We start from the raw sequence: 21,010 nt of genomic DNA on the forward strand, positions 1-21,010 counted from the left end.
AGCACAGCCTGCAACAGGAAGTCATCAAGGCCGGTAATGCGCTAGCCTTGGTGCAAGAAAGACAAGAAGCTGAGGGAGTCCTGCTCAGGAATGCCTTTGGCTACATGCAAGAACAAGTCTTCTCAGTCCAGGCACAACTCCAGAGTTATGCTAAAAGAGATGACTTAGGAGCGGATGAGATGGAGGACATTGAGTGGACAAGCCCCGCGATGCCCCCTAACTTCCTGGAGGATATCCAGAGAGCTATCAATGAAGGAAGGCTCTCCATCGCCAGAATGCCCACACCAGCAACTGTCCCCAACCCCGCACCTCCGCAGAACTCAAGGGCCTCGTCCAGAGCGGCACTGAGAACCTTCCACCAGAGGGTAAACCCCTTTACAGTGTTTCCGGTCAGGTCTATCAGGCAGAGAACTCTTCCCCTGATAATGCCAATGACTATTGGAGGCTCACCCCTGCCTCCTCAAAGAGCTCCAGGAAGCCCTTTGGCAGGTGGCCTAGCTAGGCCCCCCTGACAACCTATAGGAGACGATGACTACTACTCCCAGACACCGGTCAGGAGTGGTCCCTCTGGGCTTTATCCAGCCTGGGTTCGCCAGGGGTTATCCCCAGAATCCCACAGAGGCTCACCACCCCCAGAGTCACCTAGGAGAAACCTCCAGCCAGAAGGAAACCCTGGTGAAGAAGACCAGAACCCAGAACCAGTGGGTAATGGTGGAGGAGATGGAATTGTCCCCCCGGTTGGTGGCGCTCCCAACCCAGGAGGAGACTCAGATAGCTCAGACTCGAAACCTGAGGATGGTGACAGAAGAGGATGGCGGAGGTACCTTAGGAAGAAGTTAGAAAAGCAACAGAAAGAACTCCTGGCCTCCATGGCCCAGTTCATGAGACCTCCGGCCCCCTCGCACTCCTCGGCTGCCTCTAGGGCCCGAGAACCCAAGGCACCCCATCCGGCCAAGTTCAATGGCAAAGCAGACAATGTGGAGACCTTCATCCGGCAATGTGAGAACGTCTTCTCCATTGAAAGCCAGTCCTTTACCTCTGAAGAGGTCAGGATCCGTTATGCTGCCAACCTGATGGAAGGAGATGCTCCGGTCAAATGGTATGAAGCTTATCACAACTCCATTGACCAAGCTTCTGCCAACCGGATAGCTGGGATGCCTGCGGTGTTGGATGAGAGATGGAGGTGTTGGGATTCCTTTGTGGATGCTCTCAGAGCAGTGTTTGGCGAAGCCATCTCTAGGGATGATGCTGTAGCCCAATGGAATACCCTTACCCACACAGTCAAGGGAGGAATAGACTCCTTCCTGAATAGCATTATTCAGCTGATGTGGAAGACTGGCTATGAGTGTCAGTTAGTGGATGATAAGATCCTTAGTTCCCTCCTTCCGGACCTAGGCATGAGTTGGGCTCTCTTTACCCCCACGCCAAAGTCTTTGATGGAGCGGATAGCTGACCTAAGAGAGCTAGGACACACCCATGAGAGTTACCAGACGGTAGTAGCTGAAAAAGCACCCGCCAGGACCAAGAAAGAACCTCCCGCTGAGAAGGAATGGCACCCCAAGAGGAAGAGAGAAGCTGCAAGCTCCTCAAAACCCCAGAAGGAAGCAAGTTCCAAAGATAAAACGGTGGAACTGAAGGGTATCCCGGGGGATATTCTAGAAGAAAGAAGAAAAGCAGAAGTATGGTTGAAGGTATAACCTTCCAGTACTCCCTATTGGTAGAGTGCATAGACTGACTTGTGCAAAGTGCATCAAGTCCAGACACAAATGGACCGATTGTTGGTCCAGGGAACCTAATGTAGTCCGAGTGGCAGCAGTGAGGTTACAAAAGAGGAAACGAGGAAATGGCAAGCCCAATCCTCAGAAGAAAGCGAAAGTGGCTGCTGTTGTAGCAGAGGAACCACTTGTTGTACTCCCGGAGGTTACAGGAGATTTCGTCTTTCAACTTGAGCAAGACTCGGACAATGAAGTCATCTGGTAGAAAGTGTGTCTGTTTAGAGTCTATATTTACTAGTTTTCTTTTGGGTCTTGATTTCCTTGTTTCTCTTCAATAAATTATGATTGTGTTTCCGCCTATTTGATTGTTTCCAAGCACTCTGAGGATGGGTTTATGACCCGAAACAGCTGGTCTGTAAGTGCTCTGTCAAAGTTACATTTGCCACAAGAAACTTCTGACTGCTACCAGTCTACCACACAATAAACTTGCTATATCATCGCTTGGGAATAGAACCAAAGGATCTTTTGATCTTAGTAGTGCCCGCAGCTGTTAGCAATGGAGAAAAGACAAAGAGAATCAAGCCCAGAACCCGCACAGAAGCGAAGAAGGTTGGAAGAGAAGCTCCCATCCTTACCAGTACATGGCAAGAGGCCAATACTGAAGGCAGGACTGTCATGGACGGTCAAGAATAAAGTTGAAAACGCCCAAGGGACATTCCTCTTTGACACCGGTTGTACAGGAGCAATCCTCAGCCAGAGTTTTGTCAGGAAGCATGGAGTTCCCTTAGTGCAGCGAGATCAACCTCTGACAATGTATGATGCTCAAGGAGATGTCATGATGGGCGGAGGAGAGTATTACATCCACCCAGTCCACATGAGCATGGGAGATCATAGGGAGACGCTCCGATGGGAGGTAGCCACTTTGGAAGAAGGAATATCCGGTTACCTGCCAATTGCATGGGCAAGGAAGCATAACCCGGATATCAATTGGGAACTCGATACCATAAGCTGGCGAAGTGACTACTGCAAGCAGAACTATCTCCCAGTAGCGATCAAGTTTGAACTCATCTCTTCATATCAAATGATGGAAGCAGAAGTTGTAGTATATCAACTGGCCGCTTCAGTATGGCATGATGAGGATGGAGGAGATATCGCTGAAAGGATACCTCTCCGCTATAGGGAATGGGCTGATGTATTCAGTCAAGAGAAGATACAGGAGTTGCCTCCGCACTCCTGAAATGAGCTGAGGATCAACCTCTTGCCTGGTACCGCTCCCCCATTTGGCCCGCTATACACATGTTCTGCTCCAGAGTAAAAAGCCCTCCGAGAGTACTTAGACAAAGAATTGTCTTTGGGAAAGATCTCCAGATCTAGCAGCCCAGCAGCGGCACCCATATTGTTCATACCTAAGAAGGATAGCACATGGCGAATTTGTGTTGATTAGTACAGAGGGCTGAACAAGGTCACCGTCAAAGACAAGTACCCATTGCCTATCATGAGCGAGCTCAGGGATAGGTTGTTCAAAGCCAAGATCTTCACAAAGATAGACCTGAAGAACGGCTTCAATTTGATCAGGATAGCAGAGGGACATGAGTGGAAAACCGCTTTCAGGACCCGCTATGGACTGTATCAGTATAATGTGATGCCATTTGGTCTATGCAACGGCCCTTCCGCCTTCCAGGCCATGATCAATTATGTGCTAAAAGAACTACTGGATGAAGGAGTGGTTGTCTATATCGACGACATCCTCATCTACTCAGAGACTGAGGAAGAGCATGAAAGGCTGGTTGAGAAGGTTCTACAGAAGCTCAGAGAAGCAAAACTGTGTGCCTCCATCAGCAAGACATCCTTCCATGTCCGAGAAGTAGAATATCTTGGCTATCACATCTCGGAAAGGGGAGTATCTATGTCAGAGGATAAGGTAGAGGCGGTTCAGGAATGGCCAGTACCCCAAAACATTAAGGGAGTGCAAGGTTTCCTGGGATTTGCAAACTTCTATCGCCGCTTCATTGAAGGCTTCAGTAAAGTTTGCAAACCATTGACCGACCTCTTGCAAAATGACAAGAAATGGTATTGGACCGCTGCCTGTGAACAAGCATTTGAGGAACTCAAGAGGCTATTCACAAGCGCTCCAATCCTTCTCCATTTTGACCCTAGCAGAAGAACTGTGGTTGAAACTGATGCAAGTGACTTTGCCAAAGGAGCGGTGCTCTCTCAGTATGGGGAAGATGGGAAACTACACCCGGTAGCTTTCTATTCTAAGAAATTCTCCCCGGCTGGGATCAACTATGACATTCATGATAAGGAAATGTGAGCTATTGTAGCCTCTTTCCGGGAATGGGAGCATATGCTCAAAAGTTGCGAGCATGAGATCACGGTTTTCACAGACCACAAGAACTTAGAGTACTTCAATTCTAGCAAAGTTCTCACTAGGCGGCAAGCTAGATTGTCTGAGGACCTAGCAAGCTACAATTTCACAGTTGTCTACAGACCGAGAGAAAGAAATGGCAAACCAGATGTGCTATCAAGGCGTTGGGACCACCGCCCTGAAGAGGGGAGTGAAACCTTGCGGCCAGAGCCCCAGACGTTTTTTAGGCCAGGTCAATTGGTTTTGGATCCTGTTACGCTAGCGGCTGTCAGGGTGAATCAATTGCAGAATACATTCCTTGAGCGTCTATGTGCGGCAGCTAAAGAGGATGGAATCTGGCAGGAACTGCACCACTCCCTGGTTGAAAGAAAACCAAACTTGGACCAGAACTTGTCTGTCAAGGACGGCTTCATCTTCTACAAGAATCGATGGTACATTCCCAAACACAAGAAGCTCCAGTTGGATATCCTGACCGATACCCATGACTCTAGAGTGGCGGGCCATTTCGGCCAGTTCAAGACATTACAGCGGGTGAAAAACAATTTCTTTTGGCCCAACATGGATAAGGATGTTGAGGAATATGTCCGGAGCTGTGACAGCTGCCAGAGGAATAAAACCTCGAGATATAAGAAGTTCGGTATGCTCCAACCACTGGAGATACCTTATCGGCCATGGACTTCCATCTCTATGGACTTTATTGTGGGATTACCGGTGTCAAATGGGTTTACAAAGATCTGGGTAATAGTGGATCACTTCTCAAAGATGGCACATTACATCCCATTTCCTACACTCAATAAAACGGAACATTTGGCTAAGTTGTTCTTGAAGGAAGTTTGGAGACTCCATGGGTTACCTGATCACATAGTCTCGGACAGAGATAGCAGGTTCATCTCTCACTTTTGGCAATCTCTCATGAGCCTCCTCAATGTGAAGCTGAAGATGTCCACTTCTTTCCATCCACAAACGGACGGCCAGACAGAGGGAGTTAACCAGACCCTGGAGCATTACTTGCGGAGTTATTGTTCATATCAACAGGATGACTGAGCAGACCTCTTGCCTTTGGCAGAGTATGTATACAACTCGGCGGTCTCTGAGTCTACCAAAGTATCGGCTTTTTATGCCAACTATGGATATGAACCCAGGACCAACTGGCCAGCCCCAAAGGAAGGTGTTGAATGGAACAATCCAGCAAGCGAGGTCATGGTGTCTCAATGGGAATCTATCTGGCAGGTTATGAATGTAAGCTTGGGAAAGGCTAAACTAAGGATGGCCCGGTGGTATGATGCACATGCCCTGGCACCGCCTGAAATCAAGCCTGGAGATGAAGTTATGTTAGACCGGCGCAATGTGCAAACAAAGCGGCCATTGGGAAAATTGGATCAGAAGAAGATGGGACCCTTTAAGGTCTTAGAAGCTATTGGTACGCGTGCCTACAAGCTCTCTCTTCCCCCGCAAATGGGAATCCACCCTGTCTTCCATGTTTCTCTCGTAGAGCCCTATAGAGTGCCAGTAGACCCTGAGAGAAGAGTTCCCCCACCGGAACCTGAGGAAATTGCAGGAGAACAGAACTGGATCGTCCAGGAAGTAGCTGATAGCCAAGTCAATAAGAAGTGGAGAAGGGTAGAATACCTGGTGCTATGGGAAGGATATGAGAATGAGGACGCTACATGGGAACCCTGGGGACATCTCAGAAAGAGTGCTGAAGAAGCCCTTCAGGATTTTCACAGGAGGTATCCTAGGAAGCCAAGAGACAAAAGGACTGTAGGCCAGTAGCATTTCCCTCCGATCTAGTCCCCTCCCCCACCAAAGGAGTTTCTTTGTTATATAGACTAGCAATAGATATAGATTTCAGATCTCGGAGACCAAGACCCTAGAAGAGGGGAGTAGTGTAACGGAGACATCTTAACTGTCTGGTGTATGAGCACACACAGGGCCCGATTACATGCTGAGAGTTATTGTTAGAAGCCAGTTGCACAGTGACATGCAAGTACCGGCAGTGTGGTTAGCTACCAGCTGTCAGAGTAACTACATCCTGAGCGCTAGGAAGAGGATCTACGCATGGGAGCAATGACTGACGAGTCTATGCCTCGCCAATGAGTAGAAGGCTGGCCAGAGTGAAGCTCTGAGTGCTCGGTAATCCTCTACATCCTCTGAGCATGATAAGTCGGCCAGTAATGGCAGGAACCTTGCCTGGGAAAGTCTACAATAAGCGAAGAGCTCTACAGCAATGATTAAGCTTACGCTTGAGCGGGAGCTCATTCATGCAGGTCCCGGTTGTGCGACAACCAAGACTGCAGGTGTCACAAAGGCTTCGACTAGGGGTGGTTGCCTTCAGAACCGGAAGCACCCGCTAACGCTTAGAGAGAAGCGGGGTAGCGGTGGTTTTGCTTCCCTTCCGCCAGGAGACATCACCGGAACTGAGTAATGAATTAGGAGCAGGGAATGGAATCCTTTGGAGTATAAGTACTCAGGATCCTTCCCGCCCAACTATCCGACTTCTCCAGTCTTCATGAGAACTATCAAGTACCTTCTACTCAGTAGCAGAGCCCTTAAAGATTATTGAGTTATTAGCGATATTTCTTTGGGAATAATCTAAACCTGATTTCTATCTTGCACGGCCACATCTTTCTATCGGATTCTAGCGATACGTACAAAGACTGTCCCCGTTACACCTGATTTCTATCTTGCACGGCCGCATCTATTCTATTGGATTCTAGCGATACATCGATAGGCTGCCCCGTTACAGTTGGATAGGTGTGAGGGTGTGGAGTACGGCATCGATCGCTGAGATTGTTGGTCTGCCTCCGAATTGGTCTTTGGTGAGCATCTACAGGATGGATCCGGCTGTGCATAGTCTTGTTGCCACTATTTTTTCCAATACTTTGCTGAAGCATTGCAATAGGGAGATTGGTCGGTAGGCTTTGGCTAATGAATAGTCGGATTTTCCTGGTTTTGGGATTGGTATACATCTTGCCACTTTCCATAGGTCTGGTTGGACTCCATGGCGGAGCATGTCTGAGAAAATGTCTTAGAATAGTTGGGTGTTTGCTTTGATCGTGGCCTGGATAAATGGATATGGGATGCCATCGGGGCCGGTGGCCGAGTGAGTTGGGTAGAAGAGGGGGGATTCCGGTGAGTGTCCGTCCTTATTATTCCATGGTTCTTGTAACAAAAGAAAAAGTATGTTGTGGTCCTGTTCTGCTTCCTCCACTACTGACTTTGTTGTAAGCTCGTTTTTCGCGCAGTTCGGTTGCTGTGCTATAGCCGTGGTCCTTTTGATGTGGCTCATTGGGTGTTATCCATGGCTGCATCTTCTTGTGGGGGGTCTTGGGCAGGGATGACAATGGGTAATGGTAGCGGGCTTGGGTTTGTGTCTGGTACAAGTTTGTTTGTGATGCGGATTTTGGTGTTTCCTGGGCAGTTGGCGTCTGTTGCTTTATGGGGGGCCTTGCAGTGGTAGCATCGGATGGGTGTGTGGATACATCTCGTACCTCCTGGACAATCGGAACATTGGTGTTCCTTTGTTTGATGGTCCTCTGCGCAGTGTCCATATCTCCCGGTTTGGTGGGAGCATCTTTCATGTCGGTGGCTATATTCCAAGCATTTGGAGCATTGGGTTTCTGGGCTGGCTGGGAGATAGTTGTCGATTTTGCATGGTCTGTTGAATAAGATGAGGTATTTTTGTCCGAGGTTGTCCTTTGTGTATTGTCCTGCGAGTAAGATAGTCATTCACCAGTGTGTTTTCCCTACTCTGGCCTCGGGTCTGCTGAGCCATCTGGGGATTTGCGCCATTTCGAATGTGGTTCCATAGTTGCCTCTGACTTCTGAGGCCATGACCTGTCCTGCTTCATAACCGTCTCCGATTGTTGTAGGGATTCCATGTACGATGAATTTAGCCCATCTGGAGTTAACCCTGATGTCAACAAATGGGACCTTGAGTTCTTTCAGGGCTGCTTCGATTTCTTGTTTGTATTCGAAGACTTTCGAGCCGGGTGTGGCGAATTTGGTTTCCATTACGATGTTGTTTTTTGAGGTTTTCCTGGCGGCGATGAGCTGGCATTCCGGGTTTTCGATTTTAGAGTTGATTCTTGTCCTGATATCGGAGGGGGTGACCGGTGATTCCTTGTTTGTTTCGATGACGATCTCTCTATTGATTTGGTGACTTCTGGCTTGAATAGGGGATCCGCTTTGGGTTTGGGTTTCCTCTTATTCGTAACCATGGTGTATTCGGGGTTGGCGTTTCCTGCTGCGATGGAGGCATCAGATTTTGGTGCTGGTGGGGTTGATGCTTCTTTGCCTTTTCCCTTTGCTTGTTGAGCATTGTTCAGGTTATTGGGGGGTGCAGTGATGGGGACGCTGATGGCGGCAGCGACGGCGGCGATGGCAGCAGGTTTTTCTTCATTGACTACTTTGCCACTGGGCCTGGAGAGATGAGTGAGTTGTCGTTGTAGGCGGTGGAGTTTTTCAGATGTTCTGTCTTGATTTTTTGTCATTTCGAACATTTGTTTGGCCAAGGTGTCGATGGTGTGCTTGAGGGATTCATTTTGAGTAGAGAGGATTGCGATGGTGGCTTTCAAATCCTTATTGGTTTGTTCGGTTGTCTGGTTGAGGGGTTCGAGCGCCACGGTGAGGGTATTTCTGATTACCCATGAGATATAATTGAGGTCCATCCTGGCATGGGTTCCTTGGGGGACAATTCTAGGGTGGATGTAGTCGTATTTTGGGGCGTACGGTTCATTGTATTGAGTGTGTTCAGCAAAGATAGAAAAGGGTTCGCCTCTGAGCTGGGTTTGTTCAATCGTGATAGACTGTGTTTGTTGGGTGGATTGAGTGTCAGGGAATCGTGGGGGGGCCGGGGTTCCTGGTGGACGGGCTCCTGCGAACCAGGAGCTCAGGGAGGCTTGCTGGGACATCACTGATGTTCCACATCGAGTTGGGTTGGGAAAGACTTCTGATAGAGTTCTCTTCCTGCCCGTGAAATTTGGGGGATTAGGTGTGTTTGGTGAGGCCAGGTTGGTTGTTGTTGTTCGCTGTGGTCTCGAGGCTTAAGCGACGGTTGAGGGGTAGAGGGTTCACAACTCAGGAACTAGAGCGTGGATAACTTCGCGTACGAACAAATGTGCGATAAGATACCAATAGATTACGCGGTCTATTAACATACAGGATCGTGTTCGAGTAAAAGTTTTATCGGGAGTGCAGGCCAAAAGTATTGTTGTTCGAAGGTTTTGGTATTGCGAGGGTAGGGTACAGATGGTTGCGTGAAGGGAAGAGGAAAGGAAAGGAAACAAGAAATAGCACAAAACAACACCCCTTTATATATCCAATACCCTTGTCCGATGATTACTCATACTCCTGCGCAACAGAAACTGAAAGAACATAATAGAAATCAACATTACAAATTCTAAACGCCCTGCGCAATACCTTCTCTTCTCATTCCAATATATTGCCTAGCCAAACTACATAGCTGCCGTTACAGGAAACGGAGTTAGACTTCAAAAGACGAATTTGCTTTCGCGACAGCGTCTTTTGGCAAAGAGGTTCACTGGTTCCGTTTCGGTACAGCCCGGTATCGATCTACAGGTAAGCAAAAGTCTTCAAGCATCTGGGGCATCTGGGGCATTTCTGATGCCTGTGTGCACCAAGATGATATTCACTTTTTTGCTGATTTTGTGAGAAGCTCAAGAGGCACGCAGAAATGTCTAAGAAGTCTTTTTGAAGACTCGAGAAGGCTGATTAAAGAGGAAGTGAGAGAGAACTAAAAGAAGAAATTGAGCAAGAGAGTTCTCCAAAGATTACTAGTTTTCTCTGGGGTTTCAAAGAATTAGGCTAGGTGGTAAGGAAACATGAGAGGAGTAAGGAGACTAGCTGTCTTGTCATCAACCTCTGGGGAGAGGGACAATCTCCTGTAGTCACATGCTAGTTTGCTGATATGGTCTTCTAATTATCGGACAGGCATAGATATGTCAGTCATTGCTCCTATGATTTCTCAAGGGGCGGTGATAGCGCGTATTCCGCAAGGTACGATAGGCGACAGCAGAGGCCGTCGATTTAGTCAAGCGAGGTCAAGCGAGGTGCGAAGGTCTTCGTGAAGAAGAGAAGTAGTAGCGTATGTATTGATAACCAGCGTAGATATAGAAGTGGTCCTACCTGGTATACTATGCCAAGTACGGACAATGGTGGTGGTAGAGAAATACAGAAGATAGATAGATAGATAGTTTTATATTGCTTTGAAGTACAGGACTTATCGCACGCCGGATCCACCGCCATAAACATAGGAAAAAACAAAGGAGACAGAGAAAGAGAAGAAGACGGAAAGCAACGAATATCAAGGAAGGTACAGAAACGGAAAAGAAAACACAAAGAAACCTTTCATCATTCCTCCTGGTCCTCCTAGTCCATTTCGTACCAGTCGAGTAGGTTGGTTTTTCATGCGAATTGTAGAATCAGGTCTACGTTGAGATTGGTGAATAGCCAGTTTTCCCAGGTGTGCGGTCCTGGGATTTTATCCATAAGTGGCCTTCGTATTTGAGCCCATCGCGGGCAGTCGATCATGGTGTGTTTGGAGGATTGTTCCGAGCCACATTGGCAGGGTTCGGGTTCCGTGAATGCTGCGTGTCTGTCTATTCTGGTGACTTGGCATCGTATGCGATGTATGAGTTTCGCTTTGGATTGGGGGAGTTTTGCTCGTTTGGGGTGAATTTTAAGGGTTCCTGGCTCGTGGTAATTGGTGCATGGGATGGAGTTTCATTCTTCCAGCATGCGTTTGGTGAGGGTGTCGTTTTGGATCCATCGCTCTCTGCGGTTGCCTGGTTCTTGGAAGGGTAGCATGAGTGATGCTATCCGGTGTAGGCCTGTGCCTTTTATGTTTTTTATTTTGGTGGGGAGGAGCTGTATAAGTCCTTTGTTGAGTGGGTGGTCGGCAGGGTGGCAAAGGATGCGCGTCCCGTATTTTCGTGATTTGTGGTTGAGGAGGTGTTCGAGTGGGGGGAGTGCTGCCTCTTTCAGCAGTCTTTCGGTTTTTGTCCAGCGGGGTAGGCCTGTTACTATCCTGGCAGCTTCGTTATAGAGTGGGGATAGTGATCGGAGGATGTGGTCGGCTCCCGTCCACCATGCCTCTGATCCCCATAGGATGGTGGGGAGGAAGCCTTGGACGATGAGGTGGTGGATGGATTTCACTGTTGTCCCGGGGAGGTATCCGATGTTTCTGATTCTGCTTAGGGCTTTAAGGCCTTTGGCGCTGGTTTCTTCGATGTGGGGTCGGAAGGGGAGGTTTGAGTCCGACCAGACTCCAACGTATTTGAGTCTATCTTTGGGTTGGATTTCTTCTCTTGCGATTGTTACCGAGTTTCTGGGAGTTGGAGTGTTCGATGATGTGGGTTTGAAAAAGACCAGGTCGGATTTCTGAGGTTCGTATTTGATATTGAGGGTTGCTGCTTTCTTGACCCTTTCCGCCATTCTTTCGTTGAGTCTTTTGGTGATGTAGAGGGGGGACTTTGCGAGTTGTACGAGTGCATCGTCGTCGATATAGGTGGTGTTGGTTTCTTTGAGGGAGTTGCTGGGATCTGTTATCACCCCGGCGTATATCATAAATAATACTGGGGAGAGGGGTGAGCCTTGGGGTAGTCCTGAGGCATATGGTTGTGGTGGTTCCAATTCGTGGTTAAATTGCAATTGGAGTGTTCGGTTGGTGTTGAATTCCTTGCACCAGTTGGTTAGGTATGTTGGGAATTTTTGTTTTGTCATGATTTCTGCGAGTAGGAGGTGGTTGACGCAGTTGGAGGCTCCCTGTATATCATTTGTAAGAAGGGCTGGTCTGTCTGGGGTGGTTCCTGTGGTTCGTTTGATTAGGAGGTTTTGTTGTATGGGCGTGAGGGTCCGGAGTAGGGCATCAATCGCTGAGATTGTTGGTCTTCCTCCAAACTGGTCTTTGCTGAGGGTCTCCAGGATGGATCCGGCGGTGCATAGTCTTGTTGCCACTATCTTTTCCAGTACTTTGCTGAAGCATTGTAATAGGGAGATGGGTCGGTAGGCTTTGGCTGACGAATAGTCGGATTTTCCTGGTTTTGGGATTGGTATGCATTTTGCCGCTTTCCATCGATCCGGCTGGACTCCATGTCGGAGCATGGCCGAGAACATGTCTTGGAAGAGTTGGGTGTTTGCCTTGATTGTTGCCTGTATAAATGGGTATGGGATGTTATCAGGACCGGTGGCTGAGTGTGTTGGGCATGATCTGATTGCGGATGTAATTGCTTCTGTTGTTACTTCCTGAAAATCGTCACTAAGGTCAAAAGAGGGGAGTCTGATTTGGAGTGGGGGGTTGTCGGGGGACGTCCAATTTGTGGGGAAGAGTTGGGCTCTTAGAGCTTGGCACTTCCCCGCAAACGTTTCTTCACCTTGTATAGATGGGATTGTAGAGTCCCTGCTTTTCCCCGTGTTGATTAGTTTCCAAATGGCGCTTCCCTTGGCTTCCATGAGTTCTTTTTCCCTTTGTTCTGCCTTGGCTTTTCGGATTGCTGCCGTCCATTTCCTGCTGGTCTTCCTGAAAGATTCCCTGTCTTCGTCCTTTTGGGTGTTTCTGGCTTTCCTTTCTAGTATGTGGAGGGTTGATTTAATTTCCTTCAACTCTGGGGTCCACCATTTCTTAGATTTAAGGTGTCCTTGGCTCCATGGGGTTATTTGGTCTATCAAACTATCTATATGTTCGAGTATGAAGTCGACCGATTGCTTTGTGTGGTTCTGGCTTTCCCATGCTTCGGGGGGAAAGTGGAGGCCTGAGATATTTTCTTCCAATTTTTCCCAATTCGTTCGGTGCCATAGTCTCCTGGGGATGTGAGGGGGCTTCTCTACTCGTAGTTGTAGGATGGTTTTCCCGTGGTCGGATCCTGCTCCATGTCGGTCGATGTTCCAGCGGACGTCATGGTCCAGGATTGGTCCTTTGACTAGTGTTAGATCGATGATGGTTGGTCTGTTATTATTTCTGGGGAAGTGAGTGAATTCTCCCGGTTCGTTGAGTAGGGATAGCTTTTGTCGATCGATCCATTTTTTGAGCTTCTTGGATCCGGGTTTGTCTGCTCTGATTGTGTTGGTGTAGTCGTGGGATCTATGTCCGTACCATAGTTGGTGGTGGCTGTTGAAGTCTCCCATGACGAGGCAGTTTTGGATGGTGATTATCTGGCGGGAGATTTCTGCGAAGGGTCCTCTTCGCCCTGGTGAGTATATGTTGAGGATTTGTGTTTTTTGGTTTTGGATTTCCACCGTGACGGAGACGATGAAGTTGTTATGGGTGTAGTGGTGTTTTGGTTTTAGGTTGGCGTGTTTTCTGATATATGTAGCGGCTTTAGTGCCTTTATTGCTGGCTGTGAATAGATAAAAGAGAGGGGATTCCGGTGGGTGGCCGTCGTTATTGTTCCATGGTTCTTGTCACAAAAGAAAAAGTATGTTGTGGTCCTGTTCTGCTTCCTCCACTACTGACTTTGTTGTGAGCTCGTTTTTCGCGCAGTTCAGTTGCTGTGCGATAGCTGTTGTCCTTTTGGTGTGACTCATTGGGTGTTATCCATGGCTGCATCTTCTTCGGGGGGGTCCTGGGCCGGGATGACGATGGGTATTGGTAGTGGGCTTGGGTTTGTATCTGGTCCAAGTTTGTTTGTGATGCGTACTTTGGTGCGTTCCGGGCAGTTTGCGTCTGTTGCTTTGTGGGGGGCCTTGCAGTGATAGCACCGGATGGGTGTATGGATACATCTCGTACCTCCTGAGCATTCTGAGCATGGGTGTTCTTTTGTTTGGTGGTCCTCTGCACAGTGTCCGCATCTCCCGGTTTGGTGGGAGCATCTTTCGTGTCGGTGGCCATATTCTAAGCATTTGGAGCATTGGGTTTCTGGGTTAGCTGGGAGGTAGTTGTCGATTTTGCATTGCCAGTCGAATAAGGTGAGGTATCTCAGTCCGAGGTTATCCTTTGTGTATTGTCCTGGGAGTGCGATGATCATTGACGAGTGTGTTTTCCCCGTTCTGGCTTCGGGTCTACTGAGTCATCTGGGGATTTGTGCCATTTCGAATGTGGTTCCATAGTTGCTTCTGACTTCTGAGGCCATGACCTGTCCTGCTTCATAGCCATCTCCGATTGTTGTTGGGATTCCATGTACGATGAATTTGGACCATTTGGGGTTGACCCTGATGTCCACAAAGGGGACCTTGAGTTCTCTCAAGGCTGTTTCTATTTCCTGTTTGTATTCGAAGACTTTCGAGGCAGGGGTAGCGAATTTGGTCTCTAGCACAATGTTGTTCTTCGAGGTTTTCCTGGCGGCGATCAGCTGGCAGTCTGGATTTTCGATTTTTGCGTTGATTCTTGTTCTGATGTCGGAGGGGGTGACTGGTGATTCCTTGTTTGTTTCAATGACTATTTCCCTGTTGATTTTGGTAATTTCTGGTTTGAATAGTGGATCCGCTTTGGGCTTGGGCTTCCTCCTGTTCGTGACCATGGTGTATTCGGGGTTGGCGTTTCCTGCTGCGATAGATGCGTAGGATTTTGGTACTGGTGGTATTGGTGTTTCTTTTCCTTTTCCTTTTGGTTGTTGGGCGTGTTTCACCTTGTTGATGGGTGCAGGGGGAGGGCGGGGATGGTGGCGGCGGCGACGGCGGCGGTTGCGGAAGCTCTTCCTTCGTTGACTGCTTGGTTGGTAGGTCTTTAACGGAGAGGTTGGTGAGCTGTTGTTGGAGGCGGTGGAGTTTTTCGGAGGTTTTGTCTTGGTTTTTTGTCATTTCAAACATTTGTTTGGCCAGGACGTGGACGGTATGTTTGAGGGTTTCGTTTTGGGTGGATAGGACTTCAATAGTGGCTTTTAGGTCCTTGTTGATCTGTTCGGTTGTTTGATTGAGGGGTTCGAGCGCCACGGTGAGGGCATTTCTAATAACCCATGAGATGTAATTGAGGTCCATTCTGGCATGGGTTTCTTGGGGAACGATGCTAGGGTGGATGTAGTCATATTTTGGTGCGTATGGTTCATTGTATTGGGTGTATTCTGCGAAGATAGAGAAGGGTTCACCGCTGAGTTGGGTTTGTTCGATTGTGGTAGATTGTGTTTGTTGGGTGGGTTGAGTGGATTGGGTGTCGGGGAAGCGTGGGGGGGCTGGGGTTCCTGGGGGGGGGGGGCTCCTGCAAACCAGGAGCTCAGGGAGGCTTGTTGGGACATCACTGACGTTCCAGTTCGGGTTGGGTTGGGAAAGACTTCTGATAAAGTTCTCTTTCTTCCCGCGAAGTTTGGTGGGTTTGGTGGGGTTGGTGAGGCCAGGTTGTTGTTTTTCGCTACGGTCGCGAGGCTTAAGCGAGGGTTGACGGGTGAGGAGATCACCACTCAGGGACTAGAGCGTGAATAACTTCGCGTACGAACAGATGTGCGATGAGATACCAATAGATTACGCGGTCTATTGACATACAGGATCGCGTTCGAGTAAAAGTTTTATCGGGAGTGCAGGCCAAAAGTTCTTGTTGTTCGAAGGTTTTGGTGTTGCGAGGGTAGTACAGAAGATAGATAGATAGATAGATATTTTTATATTGCTTTGAAGTACAAGACTTATCGCACACCATCAAACACCGCCGAGGACAAAGGAAAGAAAGAAAGAAAAGAAAGAAAGAAAGAAAAGAAAGACAAAGGAAAGGAAAATCAAGTAAGGAGATATGGAAAAACGAGTTCAGGAAAGTAGGAAAGCCTTTAGCCCTCCGGGTCCTCCTCCTCTTCGTCCATCTCATACCAATCCAGTAGGTTTGTTTTTGCTGCAAATTGTAGTATAAGGTCTACATTCAGGTTCGTGAAGAGCCAGTTCTCCCAGGTGGGTGGTCACGGGATCTTATCCATCAATGGCCTCCGGATTTGTGTCCATCGGGGGCATTCGATTATGGTGTGTTTGGAGGACTGTTCTGAGCCGCATTGGCAGGGCTCAGGTTCTGTGTATGCTGCATGTCTGTCTAGTGTGGTGACCTGACATCGTATGCGGTGTATCAATTTAGCCTTGGAGATTGGGAGTTTTGCTCGTCTGGGGTTTACTTTGAGGGCTCCTGGTTCGTGGTAGTTGGTGATTGGGGTGGAATTCCATTCCTCCAACATGCGCTTGGTGATGAGGTCGTTTTGTATCCATCTTTCCCTGCGGTTTCCTGGTTCCTGGAAGGGAAGCATAAGTGTTGCGACTCCGTGGAGTCCCGTGCCTTTGGTGTTCTTTATTTTGCTGGGGAGTAGTTGGATGAGTTCTTCGTTGAGGGGTGGTCAGCCGGATAGCAAAGGATCCGTGTACCATATTTTCGTGTTTTATGCGTGAGGAGTTGTTCCAGTGGTGGGAGTGCTGCTTCTTTAAGTAGTTTTGCAGTTTTTGTCCATCGGGGGAGGCCTGTTATGACCCTGGCTGCTTGGTTGTATAGTGGGTGGAGTGATCTTAGGGCGTGGTCTGCTCCTGTCCACCATGCTTCTGATCCCCATAGGATTGTAGGGAGGAGGCCTTGGACGACAAGGTGGTGTATGGTTTTGACTGTTGATCCAGGGAGGTGTGCTATGTTCCTGATTTGCCCTAGTACTCGGAGGCCTTTGGCAATGGTTTCTTCGATGTGTGGTCGGAAGGAGAGGTTCGAGTCTAGCCATATTCCAACATATTTGAGCCTGTCCTTAGGGTAGATTTCCTCGTTTGCGATTATGACTGGTAGTTTTGGTGTGGGGGTTTTCGATGTTGTGGGTTTGAAGAAGATGAGGTCGGATTTCTGTGGTTCGTATTTGATATTGAGGGGTGTTGCCTTTTTTACCCTTTCGGCCATCCTTTCGTTTAGCCTTTTGGTAGCGTAGAGGGGTGTCTTTGCGATCTGAACGAGCGCGTCGTCATCGATGTATGTGGTGTTGAGTTCTTTGTTGGAGTTGCTGGGGTCTGTTATGACTCCTGCGTATATCATAAATAGGACCGGGGATAAGGGGGAACCTTGAGGCAGTCCTGAGTTGTATGGTTGGGGGGTTTCTAGTTCATGATTGAACTGGAATTGGAGAGTTCGGTTGGTGTTGAATTCCTTGCACCAGTTGGTTAGGTAGGTCGGGAATTTTGGCTGGGTCATGATTTCTGCGAGTAGGAGGTGGTCCACGCAGTTGAAGGCTCCTTGTATATCGTTTGTGAGGAGGGCTGGTCTGTCTGGGGTAGTAGTCCCTGTGGTTCGTTTAATTAGGAGGTTTTGTTGGATGGGTGTGAGGGTGCGGAGTAGGGCATTGATCGCTGAGATTGTTGGTCTGCCTCCGAATTGGTCTTTGGTAAGTGTTTCCAATATAGATCCGGCTGTGCATAGTCTTGTTGCCACTATTTTTTCCAATACCTTGCTGAAGCATTGCAGTAGGGAAATCGGTCGATAGGCTTTGGCCGATGAATAGTCTGGTTTGCCTGGTTTTGGTATTGGTACACATTTTGCCACTTTCCATTGGTCTGGTTGGACTCAATGGCGGAGCATGGCTCAGAACATGTCTTGAAATAGTTGGATGTTTGCTTGATCGTGCCTGGATGAATGGGTATGGGATGCCGTCGGGGCCGGTGGCCGAGTGTGTTGGGCATGATTTGATTGCGGATGTAATTTCTTCTGGTGTAACTTCCTGGAAGGTGTCACTAAGATCAAAGGATGGGGGTCTGATTTGGAGTGGGGGGTTGTTGGGGGACGTCCAATTTGTGGGGAAGAGATGAGCTCTTAGAGCTTCGCACTTCCCCGCAAACGTTTCTTCACCTTGTATGTTGGGATTGTAACATCCCTTCTTTTCCTGCATTGACTAGTTTCCAGATGGTGCTTCTTTAGCCTCCGCAAGTTCTTCTCCCTTTGTTCTGCTTGGCTTTGCGGATCGTGGGTCCATTTCCTGCTGTTTTCCTGAATTTCTCTGTCTTCGTCTTTCTGGGTGTTTCTGGCTTTCCTTTCTATGTGTTGAGGGGGATTTGAGTTTCTTGACTCTGGGGTCCACCATTTTTTGGACTTGAGGTGTCCTTGGCTCCATGGGGTGACTTGATCTGTTAGATTATCTATATGTTCGAAGTATAAATCGACCGATTGTTTGTATGACCTGGATTCCCATGCCTCGGGGGGAATTGGAGGCCTGAGATGTTTTCTTCCAATTTCTCCCAGTTCGTTCGGTGCCATTGTCTTCTGGGTATGTGGGGGGTTTTTCTATCCGTAGTTGTACTATGGTTTTCCCGTGATCGGAGCCTGCGCCATGGCGGTCGATGTTCCAGCAGACATCGTGGTCCAGGATAGATCCTTTGATCAGGGTCAGGTCGATGATGGTTGGTCTGTTGTTGTTTCTGGGAAAGTGTGTGAATTCTCCCGGTTCGTTGAGTAGGGATAGCTTTTGTCGATCGATCCATTTTTTGAGCTTCTTGGATCCGGGTTTGTCTGTTCTGATTGTGTTGGTGTGTCGTGGGATCTGTGTCCATACCAGAGTTGGTGGTGGCTATTAAAGTCTCCCATGACGAGGCAGTTTTGGATGGTGATTATCTGGCGGGAGATTTCTGTGAAGGGTCCGCTTCGCCCTGGTGAATAAATGTTGAGGATTTGTGTTTTTTGGTTCTGGATTTCCACCGTGACGGAGACGATGAAGTTGTTGTGCGTGTAGTGGTGTTTTGGTTTTAGGTTGGCGTGTTTTCTGATGTAGTGGCGGCTTTAGTGCCCTTGTTGCTGGCTGTGAATAGATAGAAAAGGGGGGATTCCGGTGGGTGGCCGTCCTTGTTGTTCCATGGTTCCTGTAACAAAAGAAAAAGTATGTTGTGGTCCTGTTCTGCTTCCTCCACTACTGACTTTGTTGTGAGCTCGTTTTTCGCACAGTTCAGTTGCTGTGCGATAGCCGTGGTTCTTTTGGTGTGACTCATTGGGTGTTATCCATGGCTGCATCTTCTTGTGGGGGTCTTGTGCCGGGATAACTACGGGAATTGGTAGCGGGCTTGGGTTTGTGTCTGGTCCGAGTCTGTTTGTGATTCGGACTTTGGTTCGTTCTGGGCAGTTGGCGTCTGTTGCTTTGTGGGGGGCCTTGCAGTGATAGCATCGGATAGGTGTGTGTGAGCATCTGAGGCCTCCGGCGCATTCTGTACATGGGTGGTCTTTGGTTTGGTGTTCCTCGGCACAGTGTCCGCATCTTCCGCTGTTGGAGCAGCGTTCCTGTCTATGGCCGTATTCAAGGCATTTGGCACACTGGGTCTCTGGGTTTGCTGGGAGGTAACTGTCGATTTTGCAGTTCCTGTCGAAGAGGGTAAGGTATCGGAGGCCGAGGTTTTCTTTGGTGAATTGTCCAGGGAGGGCAATGATCATGGAAGAGTGTGACTTTCCGATTCGGGCTTCTGGTTTTGATAGCCATCTCGGGATTTGTGCCAGTTCAAAAGTGTTGCCGTAGTTGTTTCTGATTTCCGATGCTAGACATTGTCCTGCGTCGAAGGCTTCGCCTATGGAGGTGGGGATGCCATGGAGGATGAATTTTGACCATCTGGAGTTAATCGGATGTCGACGAAGGGTACCTTTATTCGTTCAAGGCAGTTTCGATTTCCTTTTTGTATTCAAGGCCTTTGTTGCTGGGGTTGCGAACTTTGATTCCAGGATTATGTTATTCTTGGTTGTTTTCCGGGCGGCGATTAGTTGGCAATCGGGGTCCTGGATTTTGCATTGATCTTGGCTCTGATGTCCGATGGGGTGACTAGGAGTTCCTTGTTGGTTTCGATCACAATTTCCCGTTGAGTTTGGTGATTTCCGGTTTGAACAGGGGGTCTGCTTTGGTTTGGTTTTCCTCTTGTTCGTGACAGTCGTGAATTCGGGATTGCGTTTCCTGCCGCAGCGGACGCGTAGGATTTTGGTGCCGGTGGAGCCAGTGTTTCCTTAGCTTTCCCTTTTGGCTGCTGGGCATGGTTGGGTGGTTGGGGTTGTTGGCGGTGTGGTGGGGGCGGGGGCGGTGGTGGTGGCAGCAGCGACGGCGGCAATTGCGGAGGTTCTTCCTTCAGTGATTGCTTGGTTGCTGGGCCTGTTGACAGAGAGGTTGGTGAGCTGTTGTTGGAGGCGGTGGAGTTTTTCCGATGTTTTGTCCTGGTTCTTTGTCATTTCAAACATTTGTTTGGCCAGGACGTCGACGGTATGTTTGAGGGAATCGTTTTGGGTGGATAGGACTTCAATGGTGGCTTTTAGGTCCCTGTTGATTTGTTCGGTCGTTTGGTTGAGGGGTTCGAGTGCTACGGTGAGTGCGTTTCTAACCACCCAAGAAATGTAGTTCAAGTCCATTCTGGCGTGGGTTTCTTCAGGAACAATGCTGGGGTGGATGTAGTCGTATTTTGGGGCGTATGGTTCGTTATATTGAGTATGTTCGGCGAAGATGGAGAAAGGTTCGTTCTCGAGTTGGGTCTGTTCTACTGTGGTGGATTGTGTTTGTTGGGTCGATTGGGTGTCGGGAAAGCGGGGGGGTGCCGGGGTTCCTGGAGGGGGGGCCCCTGCGAACCAGGAGCTCAACGAGGCTTGCTGGGACATCACTGATGTTCCGGATCGGATTGGGTTAGGAAAGACTTCTGATAGAGTCCTCTTTCTGCCCGCAATGTTTGGTGGGTTAGGTGGGTTTGGTGAGGCCAGGTTGTTGTTTTTCGCTACGGTCGCGAGGCTTAAGCGAGGGTTTGAGGGGTGAGGAGATCACAACTCAGGGACTAGAGCGTGAATAACTTCGCGTACGAACAGATGTGCGATAAGATACCAATAGATTACGCGGTCTATTGACATAAAGGATCGTGTTCGAGTAAAAGTTTTATCCGGAATGCAGGCCAAAAGTTATTGTTGTTCGAAAGTTTTGGTGTTGCGAGGAGTACAGAAGATAGATAGATATTTTTATATTGCATAGAAGCACATCACTTATCGCACGCCTACACTACTGCCAAAGACAAAAGAAAAGTACGTACAAAATACCGCGCG

The sequence above is a fragment of the Morchella importuna genome (genome assembly GCF_003444635.1).
Source record: "Morchella importuna strain M04M26 chromosome Unknown Morimp01GS025, whole genome shotgun sequence".
NCBI lineage: Eukaryota > Fungi > Ascomycota > Pezizomycetes > Pezizales > Morchellaceae > Morchella > Morchella importuna.